Source organism: Mycteria americana, chromosome 1 (genome assembly GCF_035582795.1).
Source record: "Mycteria americana isolate JAX WOST 10 ecotype Jacksonville Zoo and Gardens chromosome 1, USCA_MyAme_1.0, whole genome shotgun sequence".
NCBI classification, from domain to species: Eukaryota; Metazoa; Chordata; class Aves; order Ciconiiformes; family Ciconiidae; genus Mycteria; species Mycteria americana.
Window position 1 is genome coordinate 44312671 of NC_134365.1, and position 25583 is coordinate 44338253.

At 37.3% G+C, this 25583-nt stretch overlaps 1 protein-coding gene across 12 annotated transcripts in view; it reads left to right on the plus strand.

Annotated features, from left to right (window-relative positions):
• SYT1 (synaptotagmin 1) overlaps positions 1-25583 on the plus strand; it is a 360596-nt gene that overhangs the window by 60117 nt on the left and 274896 nt on the right. For 7 of the 12 annotated variants that reach the window (XM_075496121.1, XM_075496074.1, XM_075496092.1 and 4 more), the window contains exon 2: positions 21998-22112. The exons of 2 other annotated variants lie outside the window; for them this stretch is intronic. The gene's annotated coding sequence lies outside the window, so the exon portion shown is untranslated. Of the gene's footprint in view, positions 1-21997; positions 22113-22394; positions 22509-25583 lie in introns of all 12 variants that reach the window. 3 more of the 12 variants (XM_075496130.1, XM_075496083.1, XM_075496101.1) reach the window with 2 other exon arrangements.

Genomic DNA, 25583 nt, shown 5'->3' on the forward strand with positions numbered 1-25583 from the left:
CCACATTCACTGGAAATTGTTCTATGTTTATGATTTACACATCTTTCTTAGTAAACAAAAAAAATATTTTTTTTGTTTTTTTCCCCAAAATCATACGACAGATTGGAATCAGGGAGATAAATCTCGTTTGGGAGGTGAAGCAGTGTACGGTAACATGATGCGACCAGCTGCTCACTTTGTATAGTTTGCTACGTAGACTGCTTTTGCAGAGCCCAACAAGGACGGAACCAATTAGCTGATTAGAAAGTGCCAGAAATAAGAACGCTTAAGTGACAACGGAAGTAAATGCAATTCTCTAGTCATTTTGCTCAGCAATAATGATCTAAGGATTTCTAGGGAAATCACTGAGCAGTATATTGTGCCTAAGATTATATTTATCCAACACCTTTTCTTTTAAAGAGATCTTGATGAAACTGCAATACTAAACAAGTACAAATTTTGCAGATGAAATGGCAGATTTTAATAAATGGAACAGCTGAGCATTGATCAAAGTCAATACTCAAGAGCTACATCAAAGAAGGCAAGCTCTAAAACTGAACATTTTAATAGTTTTAGAGTAACATGAGATAGTTATTTTTTCAAGTAATATCTCATTTAAATGTAAATTTGGGGTTCAGTTATCAAAGTGATTTTTTTAATCATTCTGCATTTCTAGGGATCTAGGATCAAAGTCATATGTTGCACTTGCAAGCCAGCTGTTCAAGATGGCTGGTGATGAGATGTGAATTACCTTGAAGGTAGCGTTCAGACCAAATACAAAAAAAATGAATGAACAGGAAGTGGATTCCGGAGGGCTCCATGTTTAAAAATACAATCTGTACTTTTCAGCTCGCAAATGAGCTCACAAAAACTCTAATTCATCAGATTCTGCCTAGACTGATGCAGAAAAGCCTGAAGGTGGGAGAGAAATTGGGAATGATGGTAGGTTTTGCACTTGGATGGTGCAAAAGCACAGCAAGAGCACAACAATTCCATGATGCCACTTATGTCAATGGGCACGGGGCAGGCCATATCTTGGGTAGCAGAAATGAAGCCAATTGAGTGTAAACAGAGGCATTTATAGCTCTGCCTTTGCAGGTAGCACGGTGACCGCAGCATAGCTGTTAATACATATCCTTGAACCCTGCTAGAGCAGAATGTCTTTCATTAAACTCGGCGCACGCATCCTAGACCTACATGAAGCTCTCTAGGATGGATGCGTCTGTAAGCCGAGTCCAAATGGTTTTTGCAAGTTTTGTGATAAAAGAGAGCGAACAACGTTTTATTCAGAGCAGGTTGAGCTGGAGGCACCGAGCTGTGTTCTTTTATCCCTTAACACGTATAAATCCTGTGTAACTTCACTGCAGTGAGGGAGTACTGAAAAATAACTGTCGTACTAATAATAGAGGCACAAGTTTGAATATCTGTTTGTTGCAGGGCAGTACTGGAGACAGAGTATACTTGTGTATAGTCAACCAGATAATTGTTTTCTGAATGAAGTCATTTGTACATAGTTGTTTATTCTTTCTTTCGTATTTGTGTACAAATAGTGGATCTCTGATGTTGCAATTAATGTTACCTTTTCTCATTTACATTATGCTAGGGTCAAAACAAGCTCTAACTATCACTACCGGTAACAGTATATTTTCTCACCATCTGTTTGGCTTTTGATATAGGTGGTTTATTATGGATTTATTTAAAATAAAGTTTAAATAACTTACAAATAAAAGAAGCAATCATTGTGACAGGCAATTGAAATCTAAAGGACAGGTTTGTGCTGAGAATTATGCAGTTGACTTAAAAGAATGATGTCTAATGATAGTATATGAATTTGGAAACTAATTTTGGGAGCAGTTTACAGCCCTTTCAGTCAGGTGCCTGGAGCTGTGAGCAGCACGAGCTGGTAAATGCTCCAGTAATACGGCAGTGCAAAACGTACAGGGTGGGAAGGTGTACTGTTCTGTAACGGCCCAGATGCTGAGCTGGGGACGCTTAGCCAGGATGCTGTTCAGTCAACAGCTGTATTACTAACTTAGCTTTGAAAATTCCTTATCAAGCATCTCCTACGATGGCTTTCCCAGCCAGTTCTTGGCTCTTCATTTGGTCCAATAAAGAGTCCTGACCTTATCATAAAAGAAAGGACTGCCAAGGTCTCGCTGACACTTATTCCTCTTTGCTCCTCAGTCACTTCTATTCAGACAAATGAAAAGGTTACTGCTCTTTAAATATCCCTTCACAAGGGTCTATGATAATTGAACTGTCTAAATTCATGTATCTAGTTAGATTAGACTCTTTCTTTACAAAAAAGAAATACTTGACTTTTGTCAGTTCTTACCTCCTTAGGAATAAATCGCATGTGTGAGCCTGTTCTGGAAAGTGGCTGTTAACGAAAGATATGCAGCAGCGTTACGAAAGCTCTTTTTTCCCTCTATTCATTCAGACTGCATCAACGAAGTGCATCTTTTATACTATGTCTGAATAGTTATGTAAAAAACAAAGCAAAAGTATTATGCCTGCAAAATTATTGTCTTTAAACAAGTAGGAATGTATATATATATATTGAGAAGAGGGTAAGTTACAGATTTGTGATCTGAAAAATGGAGTTCTTCATGGCTGGTGCTAGATGGTCTTTTTCCTATGTATTTTGCTTTATTTAAGGCAGACTTGGTATTCAAGTATATGAAAATGTCACGTAACAGCTCAGTAATAAAATGTAGTTGAAGTGGAAAGATCACAAATGTCTCAGGGGCATGCAATAGTGAATTCCTGAAAAAGTTAAATAGATTGTTTTAATTATCACGCTTAGTCTATGGGAAAACAGTGTATGATTCTGTAAACAGATATGGCTGCTCCTGAAAAATGCTAGTTGCTGTTTAAGGAATTTTGGAAATGTAAGATGGCTAGGGATCTCTTCGGTTGCCAACTCCAGTTCCTTACTGTTTCAAGTAGCACTTTATACTGGTCCACCTTATGAGGTTGTAAAGCATGGTGCAGCTAGTTGTTAGTCTGGGGAGGGGGTGGGAGCTGCATCCATTTCTTCTATTCCAAGGCTGTTCCACATTCTCATTGTTCTAATGTTTAGATATGTTTTATTTTTTAATTTACAGTATAACTTTATTTATAGCCATCTTATATTCATTTTTTCTTGTGCCAGTGGTGGCCCCTAGACTGAATTTTTTTTTTCCTCCTTCACTGTTCAGTTCCCTGGCATATTTTCTCTCGGCTTTCATTTCAGCAGACCAGATATACTTAAGCACTTTTAGTCTTTTTTTGACAGATAGATTTTCCATTTCTCTGATCATGTTGGCACCTCTTTTCTGCACCTCTTCCAATTTAAGCTTATCATTCTTTAACATGAGTGAACAGGATTCTGTGGCGTATTAGAGATTCCGATGATTAGATTTCCCCCACATCTTTACAATAGCATCAGTATTTCCTTCTCTCCTGAAAAATCTTCTTTGATGTGGCTTAGAGTTGCATATAACGCTAACAAGTCATACTTAAATCCTATGACTGATCCTTGTCCACTTCAGTCATTTTCAGCTGATGAACTTCTGGCTTATGGAAGAAATGTTTTTATTAGTCCCTAGGGGGATGGCCTTGCCATATGTGTGATAGATTTTAATTTCATTTATATTATTTGTATTCTCAAGGTCATCAAGTTCTTTGCATATGGCTATCCTAATGCTTCTCGGTATTGATTATCTCCCCAAAAATGAATTATCATAAGATTTCACCAATATAGTACTGACACTTTGGCCAAGGTCATTGTGAAAATAACAAGATTTCTCCCAAGACTGATCATTGAGGAACTCTCTTAATAGCTTCCCTCTAGCCTGAAACTTTTCAACACTAAGCACTTTCATTTTCCCTTTAGTTTCTTATTGACCTAATATTTTTGATATTAATCCTAATTTTCTGTAGACTGAGTAATGATTTCCCATGTGGCACCATGTGAAAAATGCTTTTCTGAACTTTCAGATATGTGAGGTCTGTCACATTCCCAATGTCTTAGAAACTCCAGAACCTTGAAGAAAGCTATTGTATTGATCTAGTGTGATCTACCTTCTCATCCTCCCTTGACCTGCGTGTCTTTAAATATACTTTCTCTGAAAACTTCCTCTAAAAACATACACATTATTGAAAAGTGTATTGAAGTCAGGCTTACTGACCATCTGTTGCTCAGATTGCTTTCTCTTCTCCGACTATGCCGCTCTATACTGTTCTACTCTCTCCTGTGCCTATAGGACAAGGTAGCGATCTTGCTACTTGAAATACCCTGTTCCTTTTCTTTCAGAATTTGGGCTGGAGGCTGTCCTGTTACCATCAGCTTAATCTTCTTGAGCTTTTCTTCTATCTGAAGATATGTATAATTAAGATAACTGATTGTGCCGGTTTTGGCTAGGATAGAGTTAATTTTCTTTATAGTAGCTAGTACGGGGCTGTGTTTTGGATTTGTGCTGGGAACAGTGTTGGTAACACAGGGATGTTTCAGTTGCTGCTGAGCAGTGCTCACACAGAGTCAAGGCCTTTGCTGCCTCTCACCCCACCCCACCAGCGAGGAGGCTGGGGGGGCACAAGGAGCTGGGAGGGGACACGGCTGGGACAGCTGACCCCAACTGCCCAAAGGGATATCCCACACCATATGGCGTCATGCTTAGTATATAAAGCTGGGGAAGAAGAAGGAAGTGGGGGATGTTCGGAGTGATGGCGTTTGTCTTCCCAAGTAACCGTTACGCGTGATGGAGCCCTGCTTTCCTGGAGATGGCTGAACACCTGCCTGCCCATGGGAAGGAGTGAATGAATTCCTTGCTTTGCTTTGCTTGCACACACAGCTTTTGCTTTACCTATTAAACTGTCTTTATCTCAACCCTCGAGTTTTCTCACTTTTACTCTTCCAGTTCTCTTCCCCATCCCACTGGGGGTGAGTGAGCGAGTGGCTGTGTGGGGCTTAGATGCCAGCTGGGGCTAAACCACAACACTGATAATGTCTAATTTTTACTCCTGTTATCCATCTTCATCCCTGCATTCAATATTTTCAGCATAATCCTAAATTCTATACCATTTTTACTCCATTGTGATCCCTTTCTCGTTTTCTTCTTTATATTTTATTCATATAGGTGAAAAATCTTTTACTATTTGTACTTAAGTACAGAGTTTTTATCTTCACTTTTTATCATCATCTACTTCAATCACCGTGGGAACAAGACTAGTGTATTCATTGCTAATTCCACCCCGTGTATATGTATATATGTGTATACGAAGAACAAATATTTTTGAGTAATAAAACATATTTAAATCAAATAGCAGGACCCTCTAGATTTTTGTCTTTATATCCATACCCAAAACTTTGAAGTAACTTTTTACTTATAATACACTCCATATACATAGGGTTAGGCAGATATTCAAAGGAGCAGCATAATTTATTTGCTCAGGCTTTAACCTAGCCTACCCTGTGCAAATAAAATGAAAGAACAGGTTTAAAACTTCATATTACGATCTCTGTTAAAAGAAGGCATTGGCTTCTCTTTTGTGTGTTAAGTCAAGTTAGTGTTCAGATTAAGTGGGGTTTAGGAAGACTGAAAGGAGGAAATGGAAAATGCCAGTCAGATGGTAGTTGGGAGACTGTTCCCCAAAGAGAAGCTGAATGTGTGAAATCAATAAAGAAGAAACAAAGCACTCCGGAATGAAAACTTGTAAGTTGAACGCAGAGAGCAGAAATCAATGCAAGAGGAGAAGAGAGGAAAAGAAAAAAGTGATGAGCAAGGCCATCGCTCGGCAGGCCCGGGCAGTTCAGAGGAAGTAAGAGCCAGGCAGGTCCTGGGGTGTAGGTATTTCATTGGGGCAGCACTGGGTTCTCTGCTATGAGAAGAGGGATGACTGAAATTTCCTACTTAAAGCAAGGTGAAAAGGCAAGGTGAAAAATGGAAGATTTTGAGCCTGGAGGAGAAAGGTGAATGTTTTCTGGAGGCAACCACAGCTTCAGTGATACAGCGAAATAGAAGACTAATATTAAGTAATAGAGTGTACTAATACATTGTAATAATTTGTTCAGCTGAGAGCACAAAGTGGCAGTGTATGATTCTGGCCATGTTTGGGTTAAGTGAAAAAGGTTGAAACAAAAAAAAAAAAGTGAGAGGTCAAAGTTTAATTTCTGTTTAGGTTTTTTTTTATTTGTTTACCCACCAAAAACATTAGGGTAACTTCTGCTAACTTTCTTGACCTCCTTTGTTGGTAGGATATGATTATTAGTGGGGGTCTTTCTTGCCTTTTGGAAGGAGTTACAGTATTTTTCAAGCTTATGAATAATTCAGGTACTCCATAATGTGTTGCATTACTTGGCAGATGCTGGGTCACTAATGTAATTCATCTTGCTGTTTCAAAAAAACCTAGTTTAATTGCTGATAGAATTCAGTACTAAGAAAAATTTTGTCTCCTTTTGCATGGATTTTGATAATAGATGCTGTAATCATAGTGTTAGAACTCTTCAGTATATTAATTTAGTAATACAGAGCAAAGCCCAGAGCTGCTTACCTTAAGAGATCATAGGGTTTCATGTGAGGTTTCCTTTCTTTTTTTTTATTTGTTTAATGACTTATTTTCTATTAATTATTTAATGGTATATAAAGTAACGTGGTCTTGATTTATTTGCAGCCTGGTGTCTGAACTAAGATATTGATGATATCAATAACAATATACTAAACTCTGGGGAACAATGTTGTTTAATTACATCTGCATGGCCAAGAAAGGGATCGTGAAAGTGTCACTAGTCATTTGGGTTGCTGAGGCCTTGTGTGCATGAGTGTGTGTGTGTGCATGCATTTGCCAAATTTCTGTTGAATAATATCTACTACAAGAAGGCAGGATGTGGGTATATATTTTAGAACAGAGGTGACCAAGCTTTCACAAAGCTCTGCTGGCTCCTTGTTGTGGCTGGAAATCTGATGTAACTTAGAACAGTCCTTAACTTGCTCAGGACTGCATACAGTAAGCAACGTATCACTGTGCCTCTTCATCCCCTTTGAGGTACCAGCTTATTCCTCCAAGCAAAAGTGAAGGAGCTGTGATAGACATATAGCTACTAGGCAATTACCGAGGTGAGACACTTCTGTGTCTTCTTGAGTGGTAGAAAACAGTTCAGTAGGTTTTAATGAAACTGAGACTCTAATCTTACAGACAGTGCCAAACATGCTACATTTGGGGAAATAAGTGGATGAAAACTTTAAAACAGAAGCTTAACTCTTGTGCTTGTTGCAGTACCTGATGAAGCTCCCACCAACTTCTACTAGGGGACTGCTCTAACACCTACTCAAGAAATGTAGATCCATCATGTGGGGTGTTCCGTGCATGTAATGATAAAGACACCACTGGCATAGGAGCCCAGTTTAGGACAAGAGACAGCAGATGGATATAATAGTGAAAGGGGGCACAAGTCCCAGAAAATCAATTTTAAAGAATGTGTTAACTATTAGGTCAGTTTTGATCATAGCCAGAGTTAAACAGCTCATTTCTGCAGCCTTTGTGCTTAATAGGGTTTAGCCAGGTTGGTAGTGCTACTGACTGCTTTAATAAGTACTCTTCTTTGGAGAGACTATGGGTCAAGGCTCTAAAATTAGAGTCAGGATCCACTGTTTGGATTTTTGAAATTTTAGTGGCCTCTGCACCATTGAGAGGACTCGGGAAAGGTGGCCCATTCCTTGTAAACTCTGGTTTCATTCTCAGCTATTTCTTCCTCAGAATTTTCATTTGTAACAAAAAATAACTAATGAAGGCTGTGAAATATGGTGTCACAGCCTCTGTTATTAGCGAACTTATTTTTATGAGGAGAATGTATTCTCTGTAAGCGATTTGTTCCTCTCATGATTTTTAGTATTTAAAGAATCCTTCTAAGGGTTAGTTAAGCTATATGCGGGGAAAAACCTTGCACAACAAATAAGTTCCCAGAGGAGCAATAACAGCAGGTAAGAAACCCTGTCATGGTAATAGAAAGGTTTATAGCTATATGGATCTATATGGGACTCTTACGCAAATCTGTTCTCTCATAAATCAATGGAGATATTAGATTTAGGTGAAAGGGGTGAAGATGCTCTGCTGACTAGATTTTCAGCTATATCAGTAGTTAAATCAGTGCTAAGGAATTATATAGATGTTTAAGTGATTTAAAGGAATAGGATAAAAATACTCTTATCTCAACGATGCCAGTTTAGTGAGTAATATTGAGAATGGTTGTAAAGAAACAGTATCTAACGAAATAAATTCTCTTTGCACAGCTTTAACAATGTTAATTAAACCATCAATGCTATTTATGGAAAAAACTGTTGTTAAAAACAATTACAGTAGCTTGTTTTATTATGTTCTTTCATTGAACGAAAATAAAGACTGATACTCACTTTTCCTGTTTTCAACTAAAATGCTATTGAATTTTCATACATGGTCATTTTGCTCTTTTTCTCCTCCCATCTATGTATTTCACCTTTAAATTAAGAGCTATTTCTTTCAGAAATAATTGGGTTGTTTTTAATTACTGTCAGCAGTTTGTTAGTGGGAGTAAAACTTACTTTAGTTTCAGTCATGGCTCTACAAAAGCTTCCAGTATTACCTGCTACAAAAAGCTTTTGTGGCAGCACAGTGCCCTCTTCTCCAGCACAGCTCGTTGGACATCCATGTCCTCTGCCACGTAAATGAAGGTGGAACATCCTGCCCCGAGATGTCCAATTCTCATAAATTTAGTTTTGTTCTGAGCATGGGTTTCAAAGAATACAGAAACCCATGGAGAAATAGTGATGGATATAAGTATATCCAAGACAGCAGATGGATGTTAAGTTATAAATTCTTATTTTCATGAGTTGAATGGCAGATATTAGAATAGCCATAACAGAAGGGTTCAATATTTTCAAACGGATACATTTAAAAATAAGCTCTACACAAACATGACATTGTGACTAGTTAATATGTCACTGCCACCCTGTTTTGTTTGTTTGTTTTTCTACTGCCTCAGTAATTATTGTGGTGAGATGATCTCTTTATTTACTGGCATTCTGTAGGATCACACCAGTAATTCACCTGAAATGACTGTCTATAGTCTTACAGGGTCTTACTGCTGAGGTTGTTTGAATGCTAATGTAGGTCATAATTAATCAATAGTGATTGTACAAAACATAAAGCATTTATATGATGTTCATAACTGACACCTAAATTCTCCGCAAGAGACAGCCTGAAATAGTAGCAGAACTTGGCCTCGCATCTCTTTGTTCTAGGCTCATCCGATTTGATGTGCTAGCATGCATGCTTTAAAATAGCCTCCGAGGTGAGTTGTTTGGATGTGTCATTTGAACTGAATATAGTCTTGCATGCTCCTGTAGTATGTAAAAGAATAGAACACCAAAAGCAATTCTAAGTAGCATAGAGCAAAAATTGAAATATTACTCTTTTCTGCTAATCTTCCAGAAACAGAATTCTAATGTATCAATGAATATTATTTCTTGAAATACCATTTTGAGGAGTTAATTAAGAAAAAGCTGTATGTTCTTATTGAAAGACTGATGTTTTGCTTCCTTTCCATGTATAAAATACAATCTTTTTCTTAAGCTTCTCCCAATGTTTCTTAAGCTTCTCCCAATGTTAAGAACGAGTGCATTTTTTTCTCAGCTGTTCTTTATGCTTTGTCTTTACACCTTCATTCGGAAGAGAGTTTATAGCTTACATTTTCTCTTCCAACATTCTTACTGAACTGTCTCTGATGGATAGGAATTATAGTAGATTTTCCAACAGAAATGGGACTTCTACTTAAATGTGGCAATTTCCAAAAGTAACTGGGTACTATGCCGTGACTCTTCAATGCCGATATGTCAGTAGCATGTTTAAACTCTTTGGTTTATTGCTATAAGGTTTTTCTTGCTTTTGACTGCATATTTGCACAGTTCCCAGCACACTGAGACTCTGATCTTAACTGAACCTTGGGATTCAGCTGAAAAAAGAATGAGTATTAATTACCTGGGGAAAACGTGGCAGAGAAGGATTTGGGATCCCATAAATACACGTAAGATGAAGTAACCAATTCCCTTCTCTCCTCCTCCTCCTCCTCCCAAAAAGTAACCCACCAGCAATTAGAGGAACAGTTAAAAAAGATTCATTTAGGTCCTTGATTCCTTAAATGAACATGTGAAACCAGGTAGTTAGCAAGTTCATTAGTGTTGTTTTATGTCAGCGATGACATAAATCTGCAATACTGTGACTACAAAAAATGGTCTTCTATGCAGTTCATTTGTAACTCTTAATTAAGAGTGAGCCAAAAACTGAAATCACATGAAGATGAGGGAAAACGTTGGTATATTGTAAACATTATATAGTAATATATTGTGTAAAGGTAGTTTTCTAAAACTGTGTATGTGCCAGGAAGAGTAACCTTGCAATTACAGAACCTGGTGATGAAGCTGATTCTGTTACCCCAGATGTTATTTTTGTCAAAAGATAAAGCTAATAGATTTTTTTATTCCCTGATTTTAAGGTTTGCTATATTGCTTTGAATGTTACATTTTGACGGTTACCTTTTGGAAAAAGAGATTTCTGATTGACATTATTAAGGGTATTGTTAAGAAATATTTGGAGCTGACCAAAGCTAAAGGCAAACATATAGTAGGTATTACTGAAGTCACTAAGCATAATAGGTGCCTGACTCCCATGAAAGTCCATGGAAATGAGGTGCTTACTCATTTAGATGCTTTTATAAACTCCATTAGGGGCTTTTGTGCATCTTTAGGCATCTAAATACCTCATCCACTGGTCTAAACAAAGAAGTGCATGCACTGGCAACATTTACAGTGATGGAAGTCAAGTATGCTTTGACTCAAATCAATGGGCTCTGTTCATTTATGCCTCAGTCTGAAAATATTCTAGCTGTAATCTGTTTGGTTGCCAGCAGACCAAAAAAAAAATTCAACTGAAAAATTACATTTCAAGAGGACTAATAAATGTATTTTGAAGATGGGGGACAGAAAGTAAAATCACTTCCATATGATACAAAGCTGTTAGAGGTCTGATAGATCTGGATTATTTTCATCTATAACAATGGCTGACATTAAATCCTTGGCCAAAAAATAGATAATTGGAATCACACAATACACAGCTCTTCAGTTTGGCATCAATTTCGTAATACAATAAAACTTATCATTTGTAAGCTTGTCTGGTTTTCAGAAAAAGACTGAGAACAATTCGATCTGTCCTGGTACATCAGACAATACGGTGCAGGTGGTTTAAAAACAAAACAGTTAATCAAGCAAAATTTTACTTAAACTACCTGATGATTCATCATCCAGTCTATGCACACTGTCAATTGTGCCTTTCTGAGCAATTATTTATAGAATATTTAAATAGCCTGGACAGCATGTGCAACTGCTGAGAATGCTATTTTATTACGAATTACTTCTTCAATTTGTTTCAGTTCAATATAGACTGACAACATTGCAGTGAGTCAACCTTCTGTTTTCCTGAATGCAATGCAATATACCATTTATACTGGAAGTTAAGTTTTGCCTCCAGTATTATTTTGGCCATGTTATAATATTCCTGAAGTAAACTTTGAAATGGTATGAAAGTCAGAATTATTTATTTAATCATCTTTCCACTTCTTTTTACATATGTATTATCACAAACTTTAGACGTTGTGTTTATATCAATAAAGGCCACTATTAAGCTCTTACCTGCATGACTCCCATTCAAGCACAAAATTGCTTGGCAACACCAACAGAGAATATGACAGAGTAGTTCCTTAGTTCCTTAGTGGGCTGGGTGCTAGATGGATTTTTTAGAGAAATTGAAGGGATGTATAGAGTAGGAGAAAGCTGAGAGATGTCAAATACACCAAGAATGAGATCTTCAAGAACTGGACAAGCTTTGACAGGCTGTAAATTAAGGGGAAGAAACTGGAGAAAGTAGGAAGACCAAAAAAAAAGAGAGAGAAGGGTGGTGATACAGGTACGGACATGAGGTGTTTATAGAGTTTGTAAGATACCACCTGGAGCAAAGGCAGTTAAATATTTTTTCTTGTGCTGGAATTTGGAGAGTGGAACGTCAAGGGGATGGAAATGAGACTGGTGGTAGTGGAGGTGACATCTAGTTTGAGGACTGTGACTTCAATAGCTACATCTAGACTGCATGACTAGTGTTTTCGGGGATCCTGGTTGCCTGTTCATCAGTGTGCCTGGAAACCAGAGTGGAAATGACAGGAGAAAGAAAATGGGGAGAGATCGTTGTGTGCGGTTTGATCTCATCCTGGCAAACCGAGATACGAACTGTGATGTGTATCTGTATTGGGTCTGACTGGGATGGAACTAACTTTCTTCATCATAGCTCGTATGGTGCTGATCTAGATTAGTGACTAAAACAGTGTTGATAACACACCAGTGTTTTAGCTGTTGCTGAACAGTGCTTGCACAGCGTCAAGGCCTTCTCTTACTCTGCCCCCAGCAAGTAGGCTGGGAGTGGGCGAGAGGCTGGGAGGGGACACAGCCAGGACAGCTGACCCAAATCAACCAAAGGGGTATTCTGTACCCTATAATGTCATGATCAGCCTTAAAAACTGGGGTTAGTCTTTCCAAAGTAGTTGTCGCTTGGAGGCTGCATGAGTATTGGGCTGCTGGTGGGAGGTAGGGAGTGATTGCCTTTGCAGCACCTGTGTATTCTTTCTTCCTCTTTTTTTCCTTGACTTCCACGAGTTTTTCTTGCTTTTGTGCTTCAAGTTCTCTCCCCCATGAGGGGAAGTGGAGTGAGTGAGTGGCTGGCAGGTGCTTAGTTTTTGGCCAGGGTCAACCCATCACAATATCTGAAACGAGAGTCCTTCTGAATCCCACTGTTTAGAGATAGCCAAAAAGCTGCCAACTAGAAATGAAGTGGTAGTGTGGGTTTATCTGTAGTTAAAATAAAAATATTTGTTTGAAAATTTGAAAACGAAAAAGAGGATAGTATTGATACAAATGTTGTCTGATAAACTGATTATGTCAATGGCCATTTGGGTTTTTTTGACATTTTCGTGGCACTGTGTTATTACTTCTCTAATAAGATCTTCTGTGTCACTTAATATTCTGTTGGTGGTTCTCAGAAAACACTTGTTTTTATGACACGTTACTTCACGCCTTTTAAGCCTGATCACGTAATATTGACAAACCTCGGGAAATCCTTAGAAAACTAAGTAGACTTTTCATGTGTTTTTAATGGATTTTTTTTTTTTTTTTGAGTGGTATTTTTGAAGTAATGGCTTGAAGGCTTATGGAGCCATTGGTCATGACATTTTGCTCATCACATGGGGACTATATCAATGAGTATGAACTTCAATGAGTATGAATTTACTTTTGGTACTCAAGTCATCAAGCAATAGTAAATTTGTATCTGTTTTTTTTTTTCACTTTCTATTTTGAGTCTTGAGAGAAATAAAAGTATCTACAATAAGGTCACGTTGTCTTTCAGAATGTCTAGTCTGAACTAGAAACTAGTGAAAACTAAAGACTATAAAACTGCATTTGACCTACATCCACACAGAGGCAATATGGACTAGTTTCCTCTCCTATGAGGTGTTTTATAGGCATTTCCTTATAGTTAAGAAAGTAGTACTTCAAAGACAAATGAAAATAATTAAAAATGGTATCTTTACCACATCCTGTGGATGGAATCCACATCCTGTGGATAGTCTGGAATTATGAAATGGATATTAATACATTAATGTTCATTAATCTGTATGCATATAATATATGTAAAAGTTAAAAATGAAAGATGCAGATTGAAAAAATATGTGGGCCTTGCACTCTTTCCCCTGCCAAGGTAGAATTACCTGTGCTCTGTATTTGTTTGTCTGAACTAATTTAAAAATCTCATGTGTGTTGTGATTTATGCCATTGCTGTTGCAAACCTGGTTTCACTGTTGTGAGTTGGCTGTGATGTTCCCATGTTTTCCTGTTTCCAAATAAGTGCAACTGTAAAAACTAGTTATCTAAGCTGTGTTGCCCCATTGGGTAATAGGAACTCGAAGCTTAAAATGCAAAGCACTCCCATTCTCAAACAACTCTGTGTTGTAACTTACCATGATTTCACTGCTTTGTGGGTGCACCTATTCATTGCTTGAGTCTAGAGTTTTAGTGTATGTTCTGACAAGGAAGCTTCCTGGATAGTGGATGAGAAAGAAGTGATGATGAACTTTTCGTTCGTTCTAAATGCGAACACCAATTTTCAAGGGAGCTAATTAAAATCTTTATCTGATTCCTAGCTGTGAGAGAGCTCTGCCTGGATGCACATGATAAGTTCATGCCTTTTGAGATTTCTAATTTGATTGTATATTTTTTTTCCCTGGTTTTATGGCTACAACATTTTTTTATGTTCATAAGTCTTTGCCAGAGGAAATGGCAACCTTCCCTTTAAATGTTACAGTTGGGAACAAGTGGATTTTTTTTTCCTTTGTGTATGTGTGAAGAATGGTAACTCAACTCATCAAAGCTGTTTGAAGGGGAAAATGCTTCTTTCCGATCTAATTGGCTAATAAACTATTGTTTTGAAGAGAGTCCAACCTGAGATAATGTACCGGATCTCGATAAAGTGTGAGCTCCTGTTGCCAAAGCTTTGTGAAGATTGTTTTGTCATCTTAAAAAGGACATGCAGAGTTTTCTAGGTACAGAGTAGCACATTGTACATCAGCTGGATGTCGGCAAAGAACATTAAACTCTTAATTTGGCATTACAAGTTGTCAGCTGGTCACATCAGTTGACTTTAATAATTGCTAATTGAGCAAATGCACAGATCTGGAAGACAGAACCTCAAAAACTTACCCTTTTGTTGTCAGCTTGTTAGTTTTATGTGTTTGGGTTATTTTCACTTGTAGGATGAAAAAACCCAATATGTTTAGTTTCCTTCTGCAGTGAATTCTATACCATCAGATTGATCTCGTGTTTGATGTCTTTCATAAATTGAAGGTCACACTCACAGTTTAAGCTTGAAATTGTTCCTTAGTAGCAAGTAAATGAGTTGATCAGTATGGAATTGGGTTGGTAAGAGAGGTCAGAATGAGAGTTTGAGGATAGGACTTGGCACAATATAAGGAAATCATATAAAATTGATGTGTTCACTCTGTAGTGAACTATTGATTCTTACATTTTATTGCATGCTTCAGCATTCATGTGGAGGAAAAAAGCAAAGCAAGATGTCTGTCACAGTCTGCTTTTGCTATAGTAGAAAAATTAATGATCTGAGATGTAGGTAAAGCAAAAGAATGTTACTAAGTAACAGCTTTACATAAGTGAAGTGGAAGTAGGAGGGGAATAGTTACACAGAATTTTTCACAGCGACCAAGGGCAGTACTTGAATTACTTTTTTTGTCTCCTGTCAGTTAAGTGACAAGATCAAGAGTGATACTTTTGCCAGCGCAAACTAAAGTGTGCATTTGCATGCATTTATTGCTTGCTGCTTTTGATTAGGAAAAAGAGAAAGGGACCTGAATTTCCTTCCTTAAATGCGTATAACTTTAATACGAACAAGAATTTCAGTTCAAATTCTCCTGGGGAAAAATATCCCCAAAGGGAGTCAAAAAAATATCCTACTGATATCCTACAGGGAGACTAGAAAACACACATGAGCTTGGATATGACCCCATGTGAGGACAGGCACATTTTCCTGAAGGGTGACAACTCAAAGATGTTGGCCATACATCACCAAGGTCAGTTTTTTATGAATATCTAGCTATGTGCTACAATATGGATACCTGAAACAATATACAGGGAAAGAACAGATTTGTCTCCATTGCAATTAGCAGATCAGACGGTTATAAGTCTTTGTGTTCACATGAATCTCTACTGCAGTCACTTTATGTTCTGCACTTGCTTTATCAGGTAAGATGAAGTGGAGTTCTTCCTAGTGTTTAGACCATTCTGGTGGATTCTGTGTTTACACTTTTCTGCCTTACACGAGCATATGCCATGTAAGGATATAAAATTGATATTATTATTGTTGCTGTTGTTGTTATTGCCTTTTTCCTACACCGTTCTGAGTAACGGGAAAGGTGGGCGTGTTGAAATGATCTTGCAGGTTTTAATCCCAAAGTAGTAACTGTTTGGAAGGTTCGAATACATTTCACTTGTAGTATAGTGTGAAACTTTCTCATATGTGTTTTTTGAATCATGTATTTGTCTAAATGACTAAGTACTTGTACTCTAGGTGCAGTTGCACTACTACTAATGGAGTTATTATCATGGACATACCAAGTTTAAGCCATACAAATTTGTTCAGTAGAAATGGACTCACATGCAATACTGAGCATCAGTGGGTGATGCAGGTGCATCATGCAATGTTTTTGACTAGTTCCTGGAATATTAAGGCATCTGTTTCCTTGCCTTTGCTTAGGCAAAATTTTAGGTCAAATTCAGAGCATCTCTTATTAGAACAGAAGAATGGTCCCAAGAATTCAGACCAGGGATTCTCATAGCCCAGGACCTATAGACTCCAGCATCCTGTCTCCAACAAGCCATAGCAGATTTCCAGAGAAGAGAGGAATAGGGTGAGAATATATCACACAATTCTCGAAAATTCCCAGCCCCCAACTGTTTTCAGCCCAAGGGATTTCCTGGGCCTGGTGTGGTTTGCTTAACTCTCAGTGAATCTCTCCTCCAAGTAGTCGTTAAGTTTCCCCATGTAACTTTTAGAAGTTTTCTTGTACCCCCTAATAATGTTTCGGAGAGTTTCATGGATCTTCCACCTATTGGACAAAGAGCCACCTTCTTCTGTTTGTTTTGCACTTTGCACCTGCCAGCTTCCTTTGATCATTTTCATATATACAAGAATATACTGAACTCTAAAATGACATAAAAGTACAGTTTGAGCCCTCTGTTTTGATACAAATTATTGTAGAAGATCACAGAAACTCAGCTTTACAACTGAATTTATTTACAAACAGCTTTATAGAAGGAGAATATAATTTCTACAGCAGTGACAGGATAGAAATTGTCAGTTCTGTTACTTTTCCTCACAAAACTCTATTGCATACGTGGTCTGTATGGACATAGTCCGATATCCCCTACGCAGATTGGTAGAGGAAGTTACCAGGATGTTTGCAGACCCCATTTGATCAGCAATAAAATGCACTGAGATCATAAACCCCATGTTTTTATTAGTACTGTGATAGGTGCAAATATTTAACACGAGTTACGTTAGAAAGCTGCAAGGATAGTGATATAAGCTGTATGTTGCTGATAGTTTGCATAGCAGCCAAGGTTTAAAATGGAAGGTTAGAGGGAGACCTGATGCGAGTAACATGGGCTGGAATGATGTCTGTGTGTTGCAGTTCTCATTTAAGGTCATTTATTATGTAGCAAACACTTCATAACATTTCTTGAGTTGAAGCTTAAAAATTGTGCTGCAGTGTAATTAAGAATCATCTGCAGTAAAATAAAGAGATCATCCAAATCTCTACATATGTCACCTGATAAATTTAGGTCAAGGCTGACTGAAAGGTCTTGCTGGTCTACAGATGCCAAGTTTTTAGAGACTCCTGTGGTTGTTGCAGAGTGGACATAACTTTAACCTGCTTCACACTGAAAGAAATGTTTTTTGTTTAGTACAGGAGATAAAAATACAGTCAGAAGTCAGTGCAAAAATAGTAAAGAAATATCATTACTGTCTTCCAGAATTAAAAGAAGCAATTAAAAGAAGTTTTGGGGTTTGTGGGTTTTGGTTCTTTTTTTTGCTGAATAGTGATGTTCCATGACATTATTCAGTATCTTTCTATGATTCTAAAAATTCTGAACTTTAAAAAAGGGAAATCAATGCACACAGTATAGAGATACATTTTGAAAATTAGCTGAAGGGATTAAAGAATGTCTGAATCTTAGACCTCTACAGTTTGTGTTGGTAATAAAAATATTCTCTGCTGCTAAATTGCACTGTGAGCACTAAATAATGGGAGTATGTAATAGTCAAAGTGTGGTAGGTGAGCTACAGCTGTAGCATTATATCATCAGTGAAACAGATAATTACACTTACCAACAGGTGCAGATAAATTGATTAAATAGTTTTCTTCTGAACATTGGTTAAAATTATTTTGTTGACAAGATGTCCTTATATTACAATCACAGGTAGTGTCTCTGCTTTCTTTCAAAACCATCAAATAAATTTTTCTTGTGGAAAAAAAAAAAAAAAATCTCAGCTGTCAGAAAATAGACATCCAAAGGCATTTTATCCCAATCATTTGTGGTAGACAAGGCAGCCCAATGACATTGTAAAGTTGCTCAGATTGATACTTTTTCTTTCTGAATCTGCTTGTTCTTTATAACATAACTGCGGACAATCCCGTAAGTTTGCAGATGTAAATAGCCAGTGTCAGTATGTGTTGCATGCAGAGCAGAATTATACCTTCAGCCAAGAAATACCTCTCGAGGAGAAGCTGCCTGGTAACCCTCATTTTAGCTCAAATTATAGAAATGAACAGTTAATCTTTTTTAAGGATAGATTTTTTTTTTCCCAGAAAGCAATGAGAGCAAACTGATTTTACCCTCATCTTCCTGTGTTTCTGGTAGCATCCTACATAAATTGGTCATTGACCTTTCTTGATAGGAAAGCCTTTTACCATCATCTTTTAATACCTGCTATCTTCTTTCTCTCTCTCTTTCTGTGTTTTTTCCCAAATGTTCATACTACTGGGGAGGTCTCTGAGAACCAGACTCTTGGTGGAGAAAGACTAGTTCATTAAAAATACACCACTAGCTTAAGTATCTTTTTATGCTATTAAAAAAGCAAGACACAAAATGCAAAAGAAAACTACCCCCACCACCACCTACCCCCCCTTTTGTTTGCATTTTGCATCGCTGTGGAAGACACGTAAAGGTTTTCCACAGAGATTATTAGTATTCTGGCAAGCTCTCACTTGTGATGCATAGACCATCAAAGTGCTGACAGATGCAGTATTATACAGAAATGCAAAGATTATATTTGTGTTTCTGTATGTATCCTGCAAAAACCCAAAACATTCAGATCTCTCCTTGCTACTCTGTTCCAGCATGCTCAAGCCATCTGCTTGGTTTTCCTACTGCATTTGGTCTCATTAGTCATGTTCACATGTATTTCAGGCTGCTTAATTTCATTACGCAAAGTATTATGCACTGTTCATCCAATAAGTGAGAGAGGTTCATTCAGCTCCCCAAGGGACTTGTAAAAAGAAGTTTTAAATCTCTAAGAAAACCTGAAAATTCTTGTTGAAACATGGATCACGTTTCACTGTTACCTTTATTAACATACTAAAACTTACTTTATTGATTGAGTTATCCATCTTTTCCTGACTCCCAAAGGCTAACTGCTGTCTCCTTAGAAATATTTGCTTCTAACTAGGATTTTTTTAAACACAATTAAGATCGCTACACAAAACTAAGTGCCATATTTGAAAGTTTCCTTTTCGGTGGAGTTAGTTTTTCTGCCTAGTAGTGAGGTTGCCTATTCTGAACAGAATGTGCTTGTGGCCATCCCTGTGAATATCCACTAGAATCAGCGAAATCATAAGCCTTTTAAAAAGCATCCGAATTCACAGAGGGAAGAGAGATCTGTTAACACTGAAGATGTAAAATCTCCCTTTGCGGTCATTGTTGAGTATGCTCAAGCTTCTCTAAACTCCTAAGGCTATGATAAACTTGCGGCATTCCCATGGAGTGACTCAATATACTTGCGTTGCCAGACGAGAAAGATAGAAAAAGAGTTTCCTGTGATGGCTCTTGATAGCTCCTCTGTGTGATGGGAAGGAGCCAGCCCCAGCAATGAGAGCTGGGACACTGCTGGGGCCCCAGTGGGCAGCAGAGTAGCAGTATGGGAGAAAAACGATCAGCGTTGGGCTGAGGGAGTGACTGAGGCTTGGTGGGCAAAGGCAATGCATTCATAGTCAACCTGGAGAATGGGAAGGGACATAAAAACTGGATATGGAGTGGGAAACTGAGACTGACCAGACAAAAAGAGTGAGAGTTGGCTCTAAGGAAGACAGATTTAATAAGAAATTGGATACCCGGACAGCAGATGTAGAGCTGCCAACATATTGCCATTAGCATCAGCCAGTAATCCTAGCTGGAGAGAACTGGGAGTGCTTGAGAAATGAGCCAGGAAGACAGGAAAATGGAATTCAGTGGGAACTGTGCTTGGGTATATAGGAACATACAGTATAGACTATGTGCTCTGAAGAAAAAAAAGAGGGGAACATTGAGGATCCGTTATTGGGTGTAAAAAGTTAGTGAATTTTTTTATCTTGAAAAAATTTCACCATGAAAATATTAATTTTATTTTAAGAGTGTACTCTATATGGTATATAAATTATAGAGCATTCACAGAATAGGAGGTGTGGACTCTTTAAATTCCTTAGAAAAAACCAACCTGGATTGGACAAGCCTGGATAAGCACGGCTCCCCCCAAAAGACTACATGACTCGGAGACTGTCATAAAGCCTCAGAAAGAGGCTGACTTAAACTTTGAGTGCTTGACATTGCAATGATGTTCTTTTATTAATGTTGTGGTTTGCATCTAATGAGTTTAATTTTACTTTGTTGTTTTGATAAGTAAATATATTCTATCCAGACAGCCACAAGGTACAAAGTAATTGTTGACTGTGAAAGCCGGAACATTTTTAACCAGCTTTTCCTGATATTTATTTCATTAAAACCCTAGGTCCTGGAGTCATTTGAAGGATTTAGCCTTTCTTTGCTTTTCTGATGGAAAAGGGACATTGTGTGGTGGTGTAAATTCTTGTTGCCCCATGACTTTGGTGACTGTAAATTGAATGCAATGCACCTTGTTGATATGGGCTTTATTCCCTAAAAAATTACAAAGCAAATTAAAGGTATCCACATTTACCAAAAATTCCATCGTTTTTACTGTTGTGGTTAACAGTATTGCTTTCTTAATACTTAAGTAGTGAAAAATGAGAGCTTCCAAACTATTTTTAATGAACTTTTGAATTATGCAATGCTTTTGTTGTTTAAAAAAAGGTATCTTTATTTCTAAGAATTTTTGCTGTTTAACTATTACCAAGACGAGCAAAATGAAACAATGACGGTATTTTATACTTAGGAAAATAATCAAAAGTGCTACATGTAAGATATTGGGACTGAGGACAGCTTTTACAGTGTATGACAAAGGTATTGGGCAAGGATTCAAGACATTTAAGGCTGAGAAAGTTCCTTAAACCAGACTCCTTGTGTGACATTCAGCGTATTGTTTAATTTTGTGTACCTCAGCTTCCGTCTGTAGAACAAATATGTTGATATAGCTTTACTCCTATCCTTTGCCTGTCTCGGGGATTTGATTTATAAAAATCTTAAAGATCTCTAACAGTCTTGTTCAAACAACTTTCAGCACAGTAAGCATTCAGTCTTCACTGGAGCTTCTAGTCAGAGCTGTGGGGAAGAAGTGATGTGAATTCTCTTAATTTACCAGAATAGGGGACTCCATAGAAGGAAAATAGAAGAGCTGAGAAGGGGGGGGGGGGGGAAATCTACCATATAATGTGAATAGTTCTATGAAATTGTTCGAGTCTAAAGATTGGATTTACTTACATCATTTTTGCCCCTTAATGCAAACTGTTTTGAAATTGTCTGATTGTGTGTAGAAGAAGTTAAAAAATGTGCAAGTATAAATCCACATCTTTTTGGTATCAAAAGAATTCACTGAGCATGCTAAGTTAAGGAACGTTGTGGGATACAGCAGTAGGAAAATCCAATTCACTGTACTTGGCTCACTGATTAAATCTACAGAAATATATAGTGTTGGAGCACACTAAGAAAACAGTCCAGATGAGTCCATGATGAAGAAAACTTGTTCATGTATTTTTTTTCTGTGTATCTTAACAATCTGATTAACTCTCATGATAATCAACTTCTGCCAATCAGCAGCTGAGGGGCACCGAACAAACCAAGTATAATTAAAGGAGTTTTAAGCAGCAGTTGTTTGCGAGCAAAGATGGAAAATACAGCTGTGTAGGTACAGGCAAGTGTTTACATGGAATGTCTTTCTCTTGAAGGGAGAAAAGAAAAGGGATTTTTTCTGAGCTGTGAAGAGAGTAGAAACTGACTGATAGAGCCTTCATTCAAGATTTCCCTGTGAAAAGAAAACTGCGTTGATGCCAATCATATAAGGTATTTTAAACAAACATGGATTCTGTTACTTTCCATACCCTGTTAAATGCTTTAATGCATAGTGCTTTCTGAGAAATAAAATTGAGGTAGTAAATAATTTAAAGAAACAGCTTTTTCTGATGTAAAGTCTATTGGATTAGTGAACATATCATTTTGTGGTAATACATCATATTTCATACTGATGTTAAAGATGGAAAAAAACCAGTTTATATACATTTGTTGACTAGTCAGATAGTAGTTGTATTTCTTGTCTTCTCTCACCATCAAATTGCATTTTATCAGATCCCAAGCTGTCATGGTTCATTATCCATAGATGATCTTGAGCAGCCTTGCATCGTAAAAAAATGTGCTGTGGCATCTGCCATTGTGCACCACTATAGATCACTTCTGAGTAAGGTTTGTCTTTGATTTATACATTCAGTAGTGTGTGTTCTCATGTTTTTGCATGTGACTGTCTTAAGCAATGGAAGCTGCATACACTACGTTACTGTGATTTTTCAGGTTGTAGATATAACATCTACCGTGCCTTTTTATCTGACAAGTTCTGTTTGAGTTAATGCTTGTACAACTCAATCTCCATCAGGAAGCCACATCGCTTCTGTAGGCATTTTGTAAACTGCTGTACCAGTGATGCAGACAGCACATTGAAATTAGCGGCTGTGATTATAGTATCAGTCTTGCATTCTAAATCCTATATTTTGACTTTTCTGATTTTAAGAGCCAGCAATGAAATTTATGTCACGAATTTATTAATAGAGAGCAATAATGTCCAGATATAAATATATTTGCTAAGGAAGTCTTTATTTTCTGTAAGGTAATTACATTGGTAAGAGACTATTATTCTTTTTTGAAAGACAATTAGTAAAAATGCACAGTGCTCATAGATATTAGTAAATAAAAGTCCTCTTCATTGCTCTAATTTACATTACTACTGTTGTAAGGGTATTTTTTAGGGATATTCTAAGGTCATGTCACTGCTATTCTGTCTTGGCAATACAACATTTGGAAATCAATTTATTATACTGCTACCGTTACTGCTTCATCTGAAACTATTTGTTTCAACAATCAACAGTGAAAATGTATTACTACCCATTTTAGCTTTGTTTCAGTACTTCTTGACTTGATAACTATTTGAAATTAATCAAAGAAGCTGTTTTTAGGAAATTGCATGGATACTTTTCCGAATATGGGAAATCTAAGTAGCATTGCTTCCTATAGCCTAGATAGGCTGTCTTCACCCAGTTGCTTTGATGTTTTCTCCGGGGATGAGAAGAGTAAGAGTAACAATCTTGTTCTGTTAAGATTCCTTATAATTGCCAGGCTTGATGCAATTTCGGTGAAACATTACGCTAAATCCACTCCTTTTAATAGAGGAAAAGAGTTTCTGTATAGTCTGAAGATATTTACAGGACTTCTGTTTGCATGTCGTGGTTCCCATACCAATTAATTGTTTATACTTGCAAGGGCTTCAAGGCTTCATTTGGGTTAGAGCTTTTTCTGCTTTTTCTGTTTGTGCAGATGTTTCACAGAGAGCTTGTGGAGGTGGAGATCGTTCACAGGTCAAATGAAAAGCAACAACATATAAAGACAATGAAATGTCAGGGCATTTCTCAATGAAAGTTCACAAAACAAGTGAAAAGCCACATGAAAATGCAAAGCAATATGTCCTCAAAGTAAATTGTCCCCAAAGAAATAACTCACTTGGAAAGAATAATACTATTCTTTTGTGTTGTAGAGCAGATTGTTGTGAGACTAACTCTCAATGTGTGACTTTAGTAGTGGCTGTCATTCTGCCCAAAGCCTACCTTTTATTTTCAGTAATAAAACACAGTACAGCTCTGTGCTGAATGTGGAAAAAGAGGGGAGAGAGTGAGAGAGAGATTGAAAAAATATTTTATTTTCTAATTCCCCTGCATCTGTTCCTGTTCCACCAAAACTTGCAAATGAATTTTGATTGAAGTAGCAGTGTGTTCATCGCAGTGATAAAATTAATTTCCATCTCTGTTCACTATCATGCGTGTCTCAGTTACAGACAGTTTCTTCTGAGAATATGAAATGCTCTCTATGAATGTGTCTGGGAGTAAGTCACCAATGTTATAACTCAAACTAGTTTAAATGAAGGTAAATGTGTTGGGATCTGAAAGTTGAATTTCCATTTGAACAATAGCTTCAAGGACTTGCATGCACATTTGACTGTCTCATGCCCTGAGGTGGATTGCTACTAAAGAGATTATCCACATATACCCATGAGCTACAATAAGGTTCACAGGAATGTGAAATAGAATAAAGTTGTCTGTAAGGTAAATATTAAGGGGAAAAGCAAATCAAAGCAAAAATGGAATAAGAATGAATCCAGGAGAATTTAAAAAAATCTACACCAGAAACTTAAGGATGCAACAAAACCTGAGGATCCGATGCCCAAATCTGAACTAGAAATGCTTCTTAATCTGTCACCCAAGTCATAGAATTGGTTTGGTAGGTCTCTCAGTGTTGTTGATGTCTATATAATACGTTACAAATTGGGTTAAGGGGGATACTGTAATAAACAGAGTCAGTAGGAAATATCTTCTGAGACTTTTTGAGTATGAGGATGTGCTTACTGAAACAAAATAATTACACATGGTTAAGTGTTACAAGGAGTCTTGCTATTTAAAAAAATCCATTAAATTGGTAAAAATATTCCTTTAAGTGTTTAGATGCAATTTATCTTTAATACTGCCTTCCATTTAGAAATATTTATTGTATGTTGATTTTGGTGTTATTTTTTTGCTTGTATTTGATGATAGTAACAACGATGAAAGCAGTTCTCCTATTACAGGAGCTATTACTTCCACTGTAGTTGCTTTGGACGTTCTAGAAATGCAGAGTGGTGCTCAGGCCAGCGCTGAGGGAATCTCCACAGAGCACAGAGGAAGGCTGTAAATAGTACCGTTCCAGAATCAGGAGGCCCCAGACCAACCAGTCTCAATGGTCTGATCCCATTTAATTCAAGAAACAATGCCAGTTGATAGCAAAACTCTGACGAGTTCTTTCTTCTTTTCTTCCCTTAGCAGTATTTTGTTTTTAGCCCACTTATGAAAACAAGCAGAAATCCTGGAATCCCCATTTCATTCTCATGCTTGTAAAACTTCATTAACCATGATGGAGCATGTGGGACTACAAATATAATTCCATTTCAGTCAGTGAGTTTGGCTGGTGGAGAAAACTGGTGATTAATTTTAGGACTTACACTCAGCTTACCTCAGTAAAGCAAAGTATCTTATAAACCAATATTAAATATCTCCCCACAAGGTGGAGGATGTTACCTATGTGTTCTCTAAATTGGTTGAGAAAAATTATACTTTCCCAACTTATTCCAGTTTTTTTTTTTTTCTTTTAAATAATTTAGTACATTTCTATATTTTCTGGTCAGCAAAGTGCTGTCTCCTGGGGAGATGTTCACATATTATCATGAGACTGTTCAAGAATCAA